The sequence below is a fragment of the Pinus tabuliformis genome, chromosome Q (assembly GCF_031772625.1).
Source record: "Pinus tabuliformis cultivar Carrire ecotype Pingquan chromosome Q, CPIR1, whole genome shotgun sequence".
In the NCBI taxonomy this organism is placed as follows: Eukaryota; Viridiplantae; Streptophyta; class Pinopsida; order Pinales; family Pinaceae; genus Pinus; species Pinus tabuliformis.
In genome coordinates this window covers 3,979,684-3,997,351 of record NC_142296.1, presented here as the reverse complement: position 1 = coordinate 3,997,351, position 17,668 = coordinate 3,979,684, and the positions used below count along the sequence as shown (strand labels likewise).

The window sequence follows — 17,668 nt, the reverse complement described above, 5'->3', positions numbered from 1 at the left end:
ATTGGTCTCGCCAGCATTGTAGCTCATGGTCTCGTGGAGAGATGGAGTTGTTAGCCAAGGCCTTGCACTATGAGAATGTTGGTTGATATGATGCTATAGAGATGGGATTACCAATCTGATTCTTCTTATGAGGAATTCTTCAAATTGAGAATAACCAAGTACCATTGTAAATACCTCTCTACTTAAGAGGGAGTGTTGAATAAAAGTGTAACTAGGTTAGGTATTTGTAAATGTAATTTTAATCTTTGTACTAGTCAAGAAAAAGAAATATAATTTTCGCAAATTATTTGAATGAGTTTCTTGCTCATACCATAGGTCTAGGAAAGTCAAAGAATCAAAGTCATGTTAAAAAGCTCTTCTTGAGCATGAACATGGGCTGACTTAGTGCCAAGTAGTCCTCCAAGGCAAGCACCATCCTCCAAAGAAGAAGATTGCTAACAAACGATGAATAAAAGTCATATAACTGTCAAGTCGGCTCATAAAAGATGACAGAATGGTTCAGTGGTCCTGTTGGCTTATTTATGGAACCTAACTACTATATATATGCATGGAAAGTATACTCATTACACAGATAAAATATTGTGGATGTATTTGAAGTTTCGGTGCTGATTACAGTAAGTAATCACAGTCTCAAAGATCTTGCATACCTCTCAGAAATCTCGGTCAGGTTCATTGTTAGAAGAATCTCGAATGAAGGAGTATTACAGTGTCTCAGTTGGAGTGAGATACCATGACTTTCAGATGGGTATGACAGGGGATACACTCTCTCACAGTGTCAGCATAACTGTGATCTTGGTGCTAGAAGAATATAGTTACAATCTTGGTGAAGACATCAGTAAGAGAGACACAATCACGTTCTTGACATAACTATTATGATAAGAACCTTGGTGATCCTACAATAATGTTCTCTGTCTCAGCATACATTCTAAGTAACAATTATACTCTCATGGAAGTAATGATGTAAACATTATCATGATCTTGATGTAGACAAGGTGAGTATAAATATCTAGTTGACATGGGGATGCTGTCAGTAAAAGTGTGGAAATCATCTAAATGAAGGTGCAACAATGGTATGCTTGTAATGATGACCTTAGTGAAGCAGCAGTGAAGAAGATCATTGGTGTTTTGGTCTTGGAGTGGCATAGATAGTCAACGGTCATGGTCTTGGTGTTCGTCAATTAGAATCTCTATAAGAAGAATTATGTGCGGGTTTTCCTTCCCAAGAGGGAGAGGTTTTGGCCCTAGCAAAATGCCAACATCTTGTGTTCTTGTCTCTCTTTCTTTTACAGCTATTCGAATGCATCAAGAGATTCATAGGATTCATATGATATCACTAAAAATTCCTCTCATACCTAAATAGAAAAAGAGGAGACATAAAGAGAGATATATGAAATTTTAGATATACTCTCGGAAATTAAAGTAAAGAAGGTCACATAGACCTATACAATAGTAAAGGTATCAAAGAATGAAGGAATAACTTCATTAATATCTAGGAAAGATGATAAGAAGGTAGTCATCATTGATGAGCAAGGTAACAAATATCAATGAACAAAGAAGGTTACCTCACCCGACAATTTGTGGTCTCTATGCTAGATAGAGAAAGACAAGTTGCAATCTATAGTATTAAAGGATAAAAGAATCCAACCTTGTGCAAAAAGGAAAGGCAATGTTGGTACTCAAGTAAAGAAAAAGAAAAATAAGTAAAATTAAGATTCAATGCTATAGAAATATTTTGGAAGCTCATATTACTGAAAGATGGAGGAAGTTGAAGAAAAAGGCTAAGGAAAGAGGGAGTAGCAAATCTCTCCTATGGGTAAGATAGTATCCCTCACAAAAGGGTCCTATCATAAGATCCTAAATCTTGTGTTATAAGATATGACAATGATAATAATATGCATCATGGCATCATGGAAGCATTAGAAACAAGAGCTCGTAACATCTCCATAAGGATCATGAAGGACAAAAATCCATGGCAGACAACATGTAGGATATATAGCTCTTGGGAACCTCAGTGGACATTGAAGGAAGTAAATGAGTCATCTAAGGCTCATCATACATCAAGTTAAAAAGGAAATATCTTCCAGTTGGGGATATACAAGATCCTCAAAATTATCTGATGGAATCCTCATCATAGGATTCACTAATCTAGATAGGAAGCAAGTGTTTCAACAAGAACTGCAACATATGGAATCCATGAGATGATGATATGACATGAAATAGATAAAGGGATTGAAGATCTTTCCGATCAAGGAAGTTGTATGAAGAAGCCTCGATGACTTGAAGGTAAAATAAGGTATATATGCTTGTGTGTAATATTATAATGTCATGTCATATGGTTGCATGTAATATGGATCTTTGCTTCTATCTTAAGAAGCATGATGAAGAGAAAAAGGATCTCTTCCTCTGAAAAGATGTAGGAAGGCATAAGTCACACTAGATAAAATCAACATAATATTTCCTCATATGAAGTATGAGGTGATTGACTACAATAAAGAAAATCAGATTGAAAGATATGAAATGTGTGAGGAAGGAAGAGATCATGAGATATGCGACCATGATGAAGGAAATCAACATCCAAAAGGCCAAGAAGATTTGACTAGGAAATCTTCTAGAAAGATATGAAGACTCTGATGAAAGTCTGAAAAGAATGAAGACCCTTGATAATGGATATATTTGGGAGATGTCCCAACATGTACGCTGGATCTTGATACCTACATAAATATGTCATGATGAAGAGCTATCTTGTAAGGTATTATTTGATGTAATATGATGTTTTGACTTCTTGAATAATATCTGGATAATGCAGGGCTACTTGAACAAGACTTGTAAGTACAAGTGCAACCAACATTCATGCGATGGATGGAAACTCCTAAAAGAAGCATGGAGAGAAAAGAAGTAGCCATATAAAGAAGGTTCCAGATATGTACCAAGAAGGCCACTTTCCATGAAGAAATGAATGACATGACGGAATAAGAGGGAAAGTGATCGATGGTTGTTTCCCTACAAGGAAGAAGCTCAACTAAATTTCATGACATCAAGGAGAGAAGTTGATGAAGCAACTAAAGGACCCACAAAGAAAAAAAATTGTTGATATATATAAGAGTCCCTAGCTAAGAGGGAGCTCTGACAGGTCCTTGATCAAGAGGGAGTTTGAATTAAGATCACCCCTGATTACAAAGGAGTGACAATTGTGTTTTTCCATGTCATGTGTCATGCACTAGACCAGGGCAAACAACCGTAAGACTAGATGAAGGCCATGAATGGAAATGTAGACACATAACAGACACAACATTCTTGTCTTCACTTGGGAAGAAAGAATGGGAGGATAGGGTAGGGAATCAAGGACAAGAGTAGGCAAGAGGACCAGTATCCTTTGAGGGTTGGGAACCCAAGATAAGAATGGTCCTAGAAGGTCATACTTAGTGAACACCTAGGTGGGTATGTACCTTAAGAGACAATGATGAACGTGTTTATAAATCATTGGTCTCGCCAGCATTGTAGATCATGGTCTTGTGGAGAGATGGAGTTGTTAGTCAAGGCCTTGCACTATGAGAATGTTGGTTGATATGATCCTATAGAGATGGGATTACCAATCTAATTCTTCTTATGAGAAATTCTTCAGATTAAGAATAACCAAGTACCAGTGTAAATACCTCTCTACTTAAGAGGGAGTGTTGAATAAAAGTGTCACTAGGTTCGGTATTTGTAAATGTAATTTTAATCTTTGTACTAGTCAAGAAAAAGAAATATAATTTTTGCAAATTATTTGAATGAGCTTCTTTCTCATACCATAGGTCTAGGAAAGTCAAAGAATCAAAGTCATGTTAAAGAGCTCCTCTTGAGCATGAATATGGGCGAACTTAGTGCCAAGTAGTCCTCCAAGACAAGCACCATCCTCCAAAGAAGAAGATTGCTAACAAATGATGAATAAAAGTCATATAACTGTCAAGTCAGCTCATAAAATATGACACAATGGTTCAGTGGTCCTGTCAGCTTATTTATGGAACCTAACCACTATATATATGCATGGAAAGTATCCTCATTACATGCAGAAAATATTGCGGATGTATTTGAAGTTTCAGTGTTGATTACAGTAAGTAATCACAGTCTCAAAGATCTTTCATACCTCTCAGAAATCTTGGTCAAGTTGAGTGTTAGAAGAATCTCGAATGAAGGAGTATTACAGTGTCTCGGTTGGAGTAAGATACCATGAATTTCAGATGGGTATGATAGGGGATACACTCTCTCATAGTGTCAGCATAATTGTGATCTTGGTGCTAGAAGAATATAGTTACTATCTTTGTGAAGACATCCGTAAGAGAGACACAATCACGTTCTTGACATTACTATTATGATAAGAACCTTGGTGATCCTACAATAATGTTCTCTGTCTCGGCATACATTCTAAGTAACAATTATACTCTCATGGAAGTAATGATGTAAACATTATCATGATCTTGATGAAGACAATGTGAGTATAAATATCTAGTTGACATGGGGATGATCTCAGTAAAAGTGCGGAAATCATCTAAATGAAGGTGCAACAATGGTACTATTGTAATGATGACCTTAGTGAAGCAGCAGTGAAGAAGATGATTTCAATAGTAACAAAGAAGATGATTGGTGTCTTGGTCTTGGAGTGGCATAGATAGTCAAGGGTCATGGTCTTGGTGTTCGTCAATTAGAATCCCTATAAGAAGAATTATGTGCGGGTTTTCCTTTCCAAGAGGGAGAGGTTTTGGCCCTGGCAAAATGACAACATCTTGTGTTCTTGTCACTTTTTTTTTTTACAGCTATTCGAATCCATCAAGAGATTCATAGGATTCATATGATATCACTCAAAAGTCCTCTCATACCTAAATAGAAAAAGAGGAGACATAAAGAGAGATATATGAAATTTTAGATATACTCTCTGAAATTAAAGTAAAGAAGGTCACTTACACCTATACAATATTAAAGGTATCAAAGAATGAAAGAATAACTTCATTAATATCTAGGAAAGATGATAAGAAGGTAGTCATCATTGATGAGCAAGGTAACAAATATCAATGAACAAAGAAGGTTACCTCACCTGACAATTTGTGGTCTCTATGCTAGATAGAGAAAGACAAGTTCCGATCTATAGTATTAAAGGATAAAAGAATCCAACCTTGTGCCAAAAGGAAAGGAAAGGTTGGTACTCAAGTAAAGAAAAAGAAAAATAAGTATAATTAAGATTCAATGCTATAGAAATATTTTGGAAGCTCATATTACTGAAAGATGGAGGAAGTTGAAGAAAAGGGCTAAGGAAAGAGGGAGTAGCAAATCTCTCCTATGGGTGAGATAGTATCCCTCACAAAAGGGTCCTATCATAAGATCCTAAATCTTGTGTTATAAGATATGACAATGATAATAAGATGCATCATGGCATCATGGAAGCATTAGAAACAAGAGCTCGTAACATCTCCATAAGGATCATGAAGGACAAAAATCCATGGCAGACAACATGTAGGATATATAGCTCTTGGGAACCTCAGTGGACATTGAAGGAAATAAATGAGTCATCTAAGGCTCATCATACATCAAGTTAAAAAGGAAATATCTTCCAGTTGGGGATATACAAGATCCTCAAAATTATCTGATGGAATCCTCATCATAGGATTCACTAATCTAGATAGGAATCAAGTGTTTCAATAAGAACTCCAATGTATGGAATCCATGAGATGATGATATGACATGAAATAGATAAAGGGATTGAAGATCTTTCCAATCAAGGAAGTTGTTGGAAGAAGCCTCGATGACCTGAAGGTAAAATAAGGTATATATGCTTGTGTGTAATATTATAATGTCATGTCATATGGTTGCATGTAATATGGATCTTTGCTTCTATCTTAAGAAGCATGATGAAGAGAAAAAGGATCTCTTCCTCTGAAAAGTTGTAGGAAGGCATAAGTCGCACTAGATAAAATCAACATAATATGTCCTCATATGAAGTATGAGGTGATTGACTACAATAAAGAAAATCAGATTGAAAGATATGAAATGTGTGAGGAAGGAAGAGATCATGAGATATGCGACCATGATGAAGGAAATCAACATCTGAAAGGCCAAGAAGATTTGACTAGGAAATCTCCTAGAAAGATATGAAGACTCTGATGAAAGTCTGAAAAGAATGAAGACCCTTGATAATGGATATATTTGGGAGATGTCCCAACATGTACGCCGGATCTTGATACCTACATAAATATGTCATGATGAAGAGCTATCTTGTAAGGTATTATTTGATGTAATATGATGTTTTGATTTCTTGAATAATATCTGGATAATGCAGGGCTACTTGAACAAGACTTGTAAGTACAAGTGCAACCAACATTCATGCGATGGATGGAAACTCCTAAAAGAAGCATGGAGAGAAAAGAAGTAGCCATATGAAGAAGGCTCCAGATATGTACCAAGAAGGCCATTTTCCATGAAGAAATGAATGACATGACGGAATAAGAAGGAAAGTGATCGATGGTTGTTTCCCTACAAGGAAGAAGCTCAACTAAATTTCATGAAATCAAGGAGAGAAGTTGATGAAACAGCTAAAGGACCCACAAAGAAAAAAAAATGTTGATATATATAAGAGTCCCCAGCTAAGAGGGAGCTCTGACAGGTCGTTAATCAAGAGGGAGTTTGAATTAAGATCACCCCTGATTACAAAGGAGTGACAATTGTGTTTTTCCATGTCATGTGTCATGCACTAGACCAGGGCAAACAACCGTAAGACTAGATGAAGGCCATGAATGGAAATGTAGACACATAATAGACACAACATTCTTTTCTTCACTTGGGAAGAAAGAATGGGAGGATTGGGTAGGGAATCCAAGACAAGAGTAGGCAAGAGGACCAATATTCTTTGAGGATTGGGAACCCAAAATAAGAATAGTTGTGAAACTGGAGTTCAACATCTTTCATTCCATACAGAAGACAGAGTTAGAGTCCCTCTTGAGGTGAGTTACAATGGAAAAGAAGAAATGGATTTAGTAGTCCAATAAAGTAAAATCCGTGAAATTTGAGGGATTCAGGTTCACCTCAGATTACCTTCACTCGACATCGCCACGTGGAGTACTACACTTTAGCTCCCTGCATCGCGTTTGAGCCCCAACATTCTGGATTCAGACTCGGCTTTGCGAAAGCGTGTCATATTATCACTGTTCTCGACGATATGTACGACCTCTTCGGAACAGTTGATGAGCTCAAACTTTTCACAGCACAATTAAGAGGTGGTGATGATGAATCCAAATAATTTTAGAAGAATATTTGCTTGCTTATGCATTCACCCACTTGAACAATATTTGTGTGTATAATGACCAGATGGGATCCGTCCGCCACAGATTGCCTTCCACAATATATGAAAGGAATTTACATGATGGTTTACAAAACCGTCAATAAAATGTCTACGGAGGCACAAAAGGCTCAAGGCCGAGACACTCTCAACTATGCTCGACAGGCTGTATGGCCGCATACATTTATTTCTTTATGAATCGCCCACGTATTTCACTCGGTAGTTATTACTGAGTTTGCCTCTGTTTGCGTGTGTGCAGTGGGAGGATTATCTTGATTCGTATATGCAAGAAGCAAAGTGGATCGCCACTGGTTATCTGCCAACATTCGAGGAATACTTGGAGAATGGGAAAGTTAGCTCTGGTCATCGCGTAGTGGCATTACAACCCATGCTGACGATGGACATCCCCTTTCCTCCTCTCATCTTCAAGGAAGTTTACTTTCCATCAACCTCAATGACTTGGCATGTGCCATACTTCGATTACGAGGTGACACCTAGTGTTATCAGGTAACGTGGTATTCTGATGTTGTTATAGACATTTTTGGGCACTTCAACCCCAATCATAAAATTTCCATAAACTAAGGGCTCCTAAGTCCCTAAAAGATGTTGTTCCAACCCCTAAAACAAGAAGGTCAACTGATTACATCTTCTCCCAGAAGTTCTCCATGAAAAACTACTTAGAACTGGTCAAAACTGAACCCTTTTACCTGCTCCATAGGCAAAGTGTGTTGCATCTCACCTGAATACACACAGTAGGTGCGTTGCATTTCAAAAAGCCCTTCTATGGGGTGTGATGGGCGAGAAGGGACAAATGGCAGAGTCAATCCGCAAGGTGGAGGAGCATGGAATCTTCCAGAAACTTCTTCTGTGACACTTGCCTCTCTGAATTCGACCAGGGATGAGTAAGAGATCATCGATCTCCAAGTGGAAGCAAGAACTATCAGAGGGAAGACACTAATCAAATCTCAAAAACTGACTCACCTCCCTTGCAGACATCTATATATGGATCCTTCATCCTAGAGATCCAGAGGCTAGAATTTTGTATCTTGTAAGGAAGTGCTGCTAGTTTCTGGGTGCAATATCATAGTGTTGGGTGATCTAAGCTTGTCATGAGGTGAAGAAGGCCTTCTTGCTGAGAGGATGATGCTGGGTCAGAACAATTGGTTGTAACTCTCTTGGCTCTTTCTTGATTATCAATAAAGCTATTCAAGTTTTCCTCCATACTCTTGTGTGATTTATGTTTTATGCATTTGTATGGTCAATTTACATCTGATCCTAAATTGTTTATGATAATAGATCTATGTTCTCGTATAGTGTTATGCTGCTTTGATTCTACAGGTACTCTGTGAAGTTGGGTATACGAGAAAGCAAGTAGCAAAGGACTATCAGAAGAGAGAGGAATCGAGCAAGGAACCAAGCACAAGACAGAGGTTGGTCTCCTTTATTCTTTTCTCATCTATCTCTCATAAAGGAAAACGAAAGTAGTTTTACTTTGTTTGTTTCTAAGGTAGCTACCAGCCTTAGTGGGATTAGCAGTTCTGCATAGACACTTTTCCCTGTAACAAAATGGCGACTCCACTGGGGAACGAGTAGATTGTTTGTTCATCTACATTTGTTTACTTTATAAACTTACAGACGGAGCCTGAAGTCAAGCCAGCTAGCCTTTGAACTGCATTTGCTATGCAAGTGCAAAGTAGATCAACGCTGCTTCAGTCAATCTTGAGGTTTTGTTTATGAATTAAACAATTGATTTACAAGCTCTCTAATTGCCCTTGTGGTAGCTCTAGTAACCTCCTTAGATCTACCCCTGTGATTGATTTACTGATTACCACTTGCTTGGCCAAAATCCCTGAACTGAACTGCAAACTGTGACCCAGAACCCAATCAAAGTCTCGTCCCTGGTCCAGCGCACTGTCTGTTCTGTGAACTTCAAATGCAGCGCACTTCTCGAGTGTAGAAGGTGCGTTGCATTTCAGTTTCTCTGTTACAGGTGCACTGATTAGACAAGGCCTTGTTCCTAAATTTTGGTTTCTGTGCTCATTCTTTTCAGTTCTATTCAAGAGTTTTGCTGCCTGTAGTCAGTACACCTCTATTGAAACCCCCTTCCTTGCTGTTATTCCACCTCCATTGTGCAAAGAACTATAAATGTTTTTATGTATTTTTTGAGTCATTTTCAGTTCTCCCTTACAAAGAAGTAGCGTAATTGTACTGTCGTTTCTTGATTTGAAAGTGTCGCAAGTGTCGTTTTCAGTCATAGAAGAGAATCTGATTGTTCTTGATAGTCTATTACATTGCTACTCCTGTATTCAATCTAAATTAATAGTTTTCTTAGTGTCAAAAGCAAGTTTTCATTTCCAAATCGCAAAGTGTTGTCATTGTCTTCATTTTGGTTTTTAAAAGAAGCTTGTTAGTAATTGTCGCTTTGAAAATAATTCAGATTTGCACATTAACTTTCTTTTTATCATCCACATATTAAGAAGGCTGAAAACAAATATATGCATGTGCATTTGCGTTTAGACTGTTTGTTGGTTTGATTTAGGAAAGTGCATATAGTGTGTGCTCCTTGCTCTTTGTTGAAAGAACACTGTCTCTCTTTCCTTAGTAGCTAGGATTTTCATTGCACAAAGAAGATAAAATGATTGTTTATCATCTTAGATTGCATTTTAGGAATTGTACATCTACATCACGCAGTGAACCTGAAAGGCAAAATTTCTTAAGCAAGATCAACTTAAAATAAATTTAATGAATCTAACAACGCTTTGGAACCTAACGCACAACATCTAGAAGTCTAGGCTAGAGACGTATTCCAACGTCGTAAAGCCTGGTAACTATTGTTTTCATTGTTGGTTGGGCGATTCCTCCACTTTGAGATGATAAGTGCCAGTACGGACTTGTGCTCCCACGTACTGTCGAGTATATTTTGGGAGACCACAATAGGTTTAATCCTTTATCCATAGGAAGCCATGTCTGCCGCCCTATCGATCGCAATGGACTGAACACAACATTCAGGAAGATTGACTGCCGTACCGTAAAAAGTGTCCTGCAGTTTTGCGATTGGTTTGGTAATCCCTCTGTCTAGATTTCCAGAGCAGTCCCTTTCGTTCCTTTTCAGACTCCTTAACGGAAAAGGTCCATCTGAGCACTTGTCACTTCAGGCTCATTAAAAATCGAAGGCGACTAGAGTCATCTTTTGTTTTTTCTCGACTCTTAAAAATTGAAAAAACAAGTTGTGTCAAAGCATCTAAAATTCATCTAATTCGGAAACATACTTCCCCTTGATTTTTAGTTGATCGAGTAATCCACAATCGTGGAAGAAAGTCAATTGAAACCCCGTCGTTCGCGGAGGCTTATGAGTCAACCATCTTTGTCTCCGGGATCGAAATTGTTACGAACAAAGCGAACTCATTTAACTGGTTTCAAATCCCCTGGTAAAGTTAGAACAAGTGTTCTGACACCTTTGGAGGTTTCGGTTACTCCAAAAATTTCTGGTATCCCTACCTTTATAGAAGAAGTTCAGTAGCCACCGAGGGATAGTAGCACTGATCCTAGTTTGAGGGTAAACACTTGTGTTACTGAACCAGTTTCATCTACAACTGGTTCGGAGGGTGTTATTCCCCAAACATCTGTCACTGCAGATTCCATACCTTCTTCGGCACCAGAAATATTTTACGGACCTGACGGTCTACCTCTTCCACCTGGTCTGATTGCTATAGAAGAGATTGTGGAGGATCCTCCATCTAGTACTCCATCGCAATTTGGAGTCGGGATCACTCTGTATCCTCCTTCATCAAAAATTAGTCTACCGCCATCGGAAGCTCCTGTAGAATCACTAGGCAATCTTTTGGATAGATTAGAAATGTCTGAACGACCGTCGAAATCTAGGACTGTGTCGTCCGACACAGCGATGGTAGAACTTCCTACCGTCACTCCAACAATGTTCGCCGGTATACCATCTGTCCCAACTAGCTCTCAATTGCTAGAAGGGGCCCACTCAGGGGTTATTTCGACAGTATGGTCCGTTCCTGTTTGTTCATCTGGAGTAGTATCCGGAAACTCTTATGTTGAGTCTCAGCAAATTGATCCCTCAGGGTGTCAATTTGGGCAGTCCGGTCCTCAAGGGCAAACAATTCCTTTAAGTACCGGATTACTGCCATATGGGGGGCAGTATACCCTTTCATTGTCTCCTCCAGGAGGACAACCATACGGGAGTTCACAACAAAATTCAGGTTACGCTGGAATTACAACTAGCGGTTGGGTGCCAATTCTTCTCAACAACCAAGAGTTGTGTATTCAATGCAACAATGTTTACCTATGTCAAATATACCAACTACACCGGCTATTGTGACGGTGTCGCAAGTACAAGCGTTGCCTGCTGTATGTCAACCTCAGATTTCTCAGGTTGTGATGCAACAATCCCTTGTCCCTGCGACTCAACCACAATCGCCAACTAGTGGAATGACACAAGCCCAAACAGGTACAATTACCCCTCATCTTGGTCAAACAGTTAGTATCGGGCAACAGCACATGGCTTCGCAACCATGGCTGGTGCAATACCAACAACCGCAATTCCAACAGGTATACCAAGGATCTGAGCAACAAATCTTTGCAAATAGTGGGCAGCCGTATATTCAAAATGGTCAAAATCAACCATTCTATAATGGTTATGCCCAGCAACCTTACCAAAGTTACCAGCACCAAATGCATTATGTTGGTATGCAAAGACCAACTGCTCAGGCGATTCCATCTTATCCTGGGTATGCTTCGCCTAACCTGAATCAACAGTTACCCTTCGTGGCGACTTTAGAGTTACTGGATCTAAATTGGTTAACAAATGATCCAATTGCTTATGCCCCTTGGTGGCTGGCGATTCCGCATAAACTTTCGTCAGATATTCCTAAATTTAATGGAAATCCGGGTGAAGATCCGTCGAATCATGTGATGACCTTTCATCTGTGGTGTTCATCAAACACCCTAAACAATGATTCGATTAGGCTTCGCCTTTTTCAAAGGATGTTAACTGGTCCGGCAGCAAAATGGTATATCGAATTACCCAGAGCTTCGTTTGACAACTTCAGTACCCTAGCCACAACCTTTTTAACCCATTTTCAGTTATCGATAAGGTATGAAACGGGAACAAAACTTCTTACCAATTTCACGAAAACAACGGCCACTCACATATCTGATCATATTCATGAGTGGCGACGTCGTCATAGAATGGTAAAAACGTATGTTCCCGATCAACTTTTAGCTGAATGGTTTATTAAGTATTTGTTACCTTCCATTACAGAAGATGTGGCAAAAGGTGGATTCGTCACCGAAGAGCAAGTTATTGCTCGTGTGCAATATTTAGACTTGATTTATACTCAGTCTAGCACGCTCTACGATAAAATACCTGACGCCCCCAGACCGAAATTTTCGGTCCCCCCTCCTCCTAAACCAAACAGTGACTCTCATGCCGGCAATGGCATGATTGGCACGACAGACACGAAATCGACAAAGGCTACATCTAAAAAGGCCCGTAAGATTTCCAGTCAAAATGAAAAAGAAGAACTTCTCGCCTCGGAGTAAATGCCATCTCAACTGATAAAGGCAAAGAAACCAAGCAACCAGGAGGCAAGAAGAAAAACAAAGGGAAAAAGAAGAAAGGAGGAATCATCACCTGAGAAATCTTCTGCAAACCCTTCTAGAAATAGGAAACCAAATCATCCATGCTTTATATGCGATGAGGATCATTGGACATCAGATTGTCCGTATAAAGTTGAGCTTAAAAAATTCTTCAAGAATTCAAAAACCTCAGCAGTATTAACTGATCCGTTTCCAAATCCAGGAACAAATCTGATTGATGGTGGAAATGCTTCCCCGTCCCAAGTGCTAATGTTGTCGGTTTCGAAACAACAAAATGATGCTTTGATATCGACAAGGAATAAAGATTATGGGAATCCACAGATGTCGAACAACAAGGATAAAGATCAACCTAGTAGTTCAACAACAACTTCGACAGAAGTTGCGCCACCCATCATTCCTGAACTGACAATAAAACTGCCAAAGGGAGTAGTACACAAGTCGACATTTAATCCTCTTGCCAAACCGACATAGCATTATAATATAGTGGAAGATCTGGCCCAATCGCCATCCGCTATGTCGACACTTGAGGTATTACAAAATTTCCCATCCCAAAAGTAGGCTTTATTATCAACTATTGGTGGGGTAGACCCAAAGGATCCTAATCTTGTGTCTTTTAATTATAAAGGATACGATCCTCAGTTACCAGCTCAATTAGCTTTCCTCATTCAAGTGAAATCCCTCAACAAAACTGTTCATCGAACAATTATTGATGAGGGGGCATCTACATGTATTATGTCGATGAGTTGCTGGAAAACTTTAGGATCTCTGACCTTGTCGCGATCATCGACGACATTAAAAGCATTCAACGGACGAACATATACCCCATATGGTATTCTAAGTAACTTGCAAGTTGAACTAAGGGGGAAAACCGTAGAAATAGATGTCGAAGTAATCGACGGAAACCTAGATTACAACATCCTACTGGGAAGACCATGGATATATGCCATGGCTGCAGTTGTGTCGGCCTACTTTAGGAAGATTGCATTTCCTTTTCAAGGAGGGATTACAATCTTCGATCAACAAACTTTCCTCCCCAGTGGTTCCCAAGTTACGGGAAGCATTCCGATGATCCATGGAAGCCCCCATTCGCTTCAAAATATTGGAGTATGCCTACTAAAAGACCCTATATTAATGGGGACTTTTGCCCTTCCACCTCCCATCAATCTGGCGAAAGTAGCATCGGTAAGAACCTGCAATATGATATCTTTGATTCAGAAGATCTCAGAAAACGATATGAACATGGATCATACGGGGGTATTGCCTCCAAGCCCAATAGAAATATTGTAGCAATCAATGTTTCTAGCATGGGAGGCAAACTGAAATCAACGCTCATCAAGCGTTTGGATAGATAGGTCTAAGGAATATGGCACCCCTTCAGATCCTTGGTCGCAAGTGCATTATACTGACGAAGGAATTGTTCAATCAATGGTAATTGAAGGGGCGCCATGGGAAGATTACCACCATCCTTCCCATCTTCCCGATTATAAAGAAGATACTCTTGATGACCTTCATCATCCTTCAGTCTTTGATTTCCTATCAAATACTGTAAACACGGTGGATTCCAAGTGAAACTTGTCCAACATTGAAGAGACTATCGCCATAAATATCTCGACCAAAACAGATGTTGTAGAGAATATTTATATTGGTAAGTGTTGTTCTCCTTCAGAACTGGAAATATATAACGCTCTTTTTCGCGAATTCAGAGATGTCTTTGCTTGGTCATATGATGAAATACCAGGCATTGACTCGAGTATAGTTGAACACGAAATTAAGATGTATCCAGATGTCAAACCAGTACGACAACGGCTACGGCAGGTGCACCCCAAGAAAGCCGCTGCCATCAAGGCAGAAGTTGAAAAGCTTCTCCATGCTGGTTTCATTTACCCAGTACCTCTAACCGATTGGGTATCGAACATTGTTCCTGTTATCAAAAAACAAGGAACGATTAGAGTGTGCATCGATTATAGGGACGTAAATCGAGCTTGTCCAAAAGACAACTACCCTACACCCTTTATTGACTAGATAATTGATGAATGCACCGGATGTGAAATATTTTCATTTATGGATGGATTCTTCAGGTATAATCAAATAAATATCCGCCCACAGGACCGGTCAAAGACTGCATTTATTTGTCAGTGGGGCACATTCGCATATCGCAAATTACCCTTTGGTTTAAAGAACGCAGGGGCAACATTTCAGAGGGCAATGAATTATGCCTTCCATGACATAAAAAACGTCGTTCAACCATATCTCGATGACCTTCCAGCTCATTCGTGAAAGCGGACTGATCATCCGCAGCATTTGAGAGCGATATTTCTACGTTGCCGACACTACAAGATACGACTCAATCCACACAAATGTGTGTTCTGTGTCAGTTCTGGCCGATTACTTGGATTTCTAGTCTCAAAGGACGGGATTCGTCTCAACCCATGTAAGGTTCAGGCAATCATAAATTTGCCTCCACCTTCAAATTTGCTTCAGATTCAGAAACTCCAAGGGAAAGAAAACTTTCTGAGGAGGTTCATTCCAAATTATGCCGAACTTGCTAAAGGTTATACACGTCTATTGAAAAAGGAAGTGCCCTTCGTCTGGGATCAGGTCGCACAAGCTTCCTTTGATGCTTTAAAAGACTCCCTAATGAAAGCATCATTAATGTACGCTCCTGATTATCAAAAAGACTTTAACCTGTATCTGGCTGTAGCAGATACAACCATTGCAATGGTTTTAGTTCAAGAAGACAACATAATTGAACATCCTATATATTATTTAAGTAGGAACTTAAATGATACAGAAAGCAAATATTCTTATGTTGAAAAGCTAGCACTTGCAGCTGTTCAAGCGATACAGAGATTTCGACACTATGTCCTCTTTCGAAAAACTACCATTCTGTTAGATTGCAACCCGATGACTTATATATTGTCGCGACAGTTGCTGGGGGGCAAATATTCAAAAGGGATAGCAATTCTATAAGAGTTTGATCTGGAATTTGTAAAATCCAAGTCAAAGAAAGCACTGGTTTTCGTAGAATTATTATGCGATCTCCCATCGTCGTCCAACGATGAAACATCCGAAGAAACAATCATGGATGAATCTTTGTTTCTGATATCTTCAAGCAATCCGTGGTATGGAGATATAATCATCTATCTCCAAACCCAAAAATATAGGTCTAATACCTCCCGCTCTGAACAAAAACGTATTCGATACCAATCAAAAGACTACATGATCGTCGGTGATACACTTTACCGTCGTGGTGTCGATACAGTTCTGAGGAGGTGCCTCACCCATGAGGAGGCCGAAAAAGTCCTGAATGATTGCCATTCAAGCGCGTGTGGGGGGCATCAATCTGGTTACGCTACGGCGCAAAAAATTTTACGAGCAGGATACTTCTGGCCAACAATGTTCAAAGATTGCATAACCACAGTCAGAAGTTGCCATGCTTGTCAAATTTTCGATAGCAAAACCAGAAGACCACCCGCACCTCTGCAGCCAATAGTTGCTGTTGGGCCATTCGCCAAATGGGGCATTGATTTCATGACATGTAACCCCACCTCGACCGGGGGGCATGGGTATATCATAGTTGCAGTGGACTATTTTACCAAATGGGCCGAAGCGATGCCTACATTAAACAATACTGGCGAAACAGCTGCCCTTTTCTTTTTCAATCATGTAGTCGCTAGATTCGGCATTCCACAGGCTATAGTCACAGATCATGGATCGCATTTTTGTAATCACATGATGGTTGAATTGGCTTCCAAATTGGGGTTGTCCCATGACAGCTCTACTCCATATTATTTACAGGCCAACGGACAAGTTGAAGCAATCAACAAGGTCCTGAAGCGGATGTTGCAAAGGATGATTGGAGTCCACAAAAGGAGTTGGCACCTGATCCTGTACTTAGCCTTGTGGGCATACCGAACGTTGGTAAGGAATGCAACTGGGTTTACACCCTTCCAACTGGTGTATGGCCTAGAAGCAATCTTGCTAGTTCAGTGTGAAATCTCGTCCCTCAAACTCGCAATCGACCTTCTCCCTAGAACTTCAGAAGAGGAGGCTCGTTTCTTGGAGCTAATCCAATTGGATGAAACCCGTCGTGATGCTGATTTGGCTAACGAAGCCCATAAGAAATGAGTCAAGGCGCAGTTCGACAAGAATGTCAAACCCCGTGTCTTCTCAGTAGGTGACTTGGTCTTACTTTACGACCAAGAATCCGATAAATTGGGAGCAGGTAAATTCAAGTCTTTATGAATGGGCCCCTATATTGTTAAAAGAGTGTTAGGAAAAGGAGCCTACAATTTGATGGATTACGACGGGATTCCACTGTCGCAACCCCGTAATGGGTTGTACCTTAAGCGTTACTATGCATGATTCAGTGTAGTAACCCATATGCTTTTGTTACATTTTTGTTTTCGCTAAGAGTAATTATTTTGGTCAAGTAATCCACTTTTTACATTTATTGCAGATGTCAAACCTATTTGAGTCATTTGTCAAATATGCCGACGGAGCGAGTCGTAGATCGCGGAACCTATCTTCTGCGGCCTGGGCCATTTTTGATCCAAGCGGCGAGTTAGTAAGTTTCAGAGGGGTATGTATTGGTCGATCAACGAATAACATCGCTCAATATAGCGCGTTGATAAAACTTCTCTCTGATGCCATCACAGATGGCATACGCCGACTGATCATCAGGCTAGACTCACAGCTCATCATACTACAACTCACTGGTATCTACTCTGTCCGAAA

At 39.7% G+C, this 17,668-nt stretch overlaps 1 pseudogene; it reads left to right on the top strand.

Annotated features, from left to right (window-relative positions):
* Positions 1 to 17,668, top strand: part of LOC149217988 ((-)-beta-pinene synthase 1, chloroplastic-like) — a 71,383-nt pseudogene that overhangs the window by 47,655 nt on the left and 6,060 nt on the right.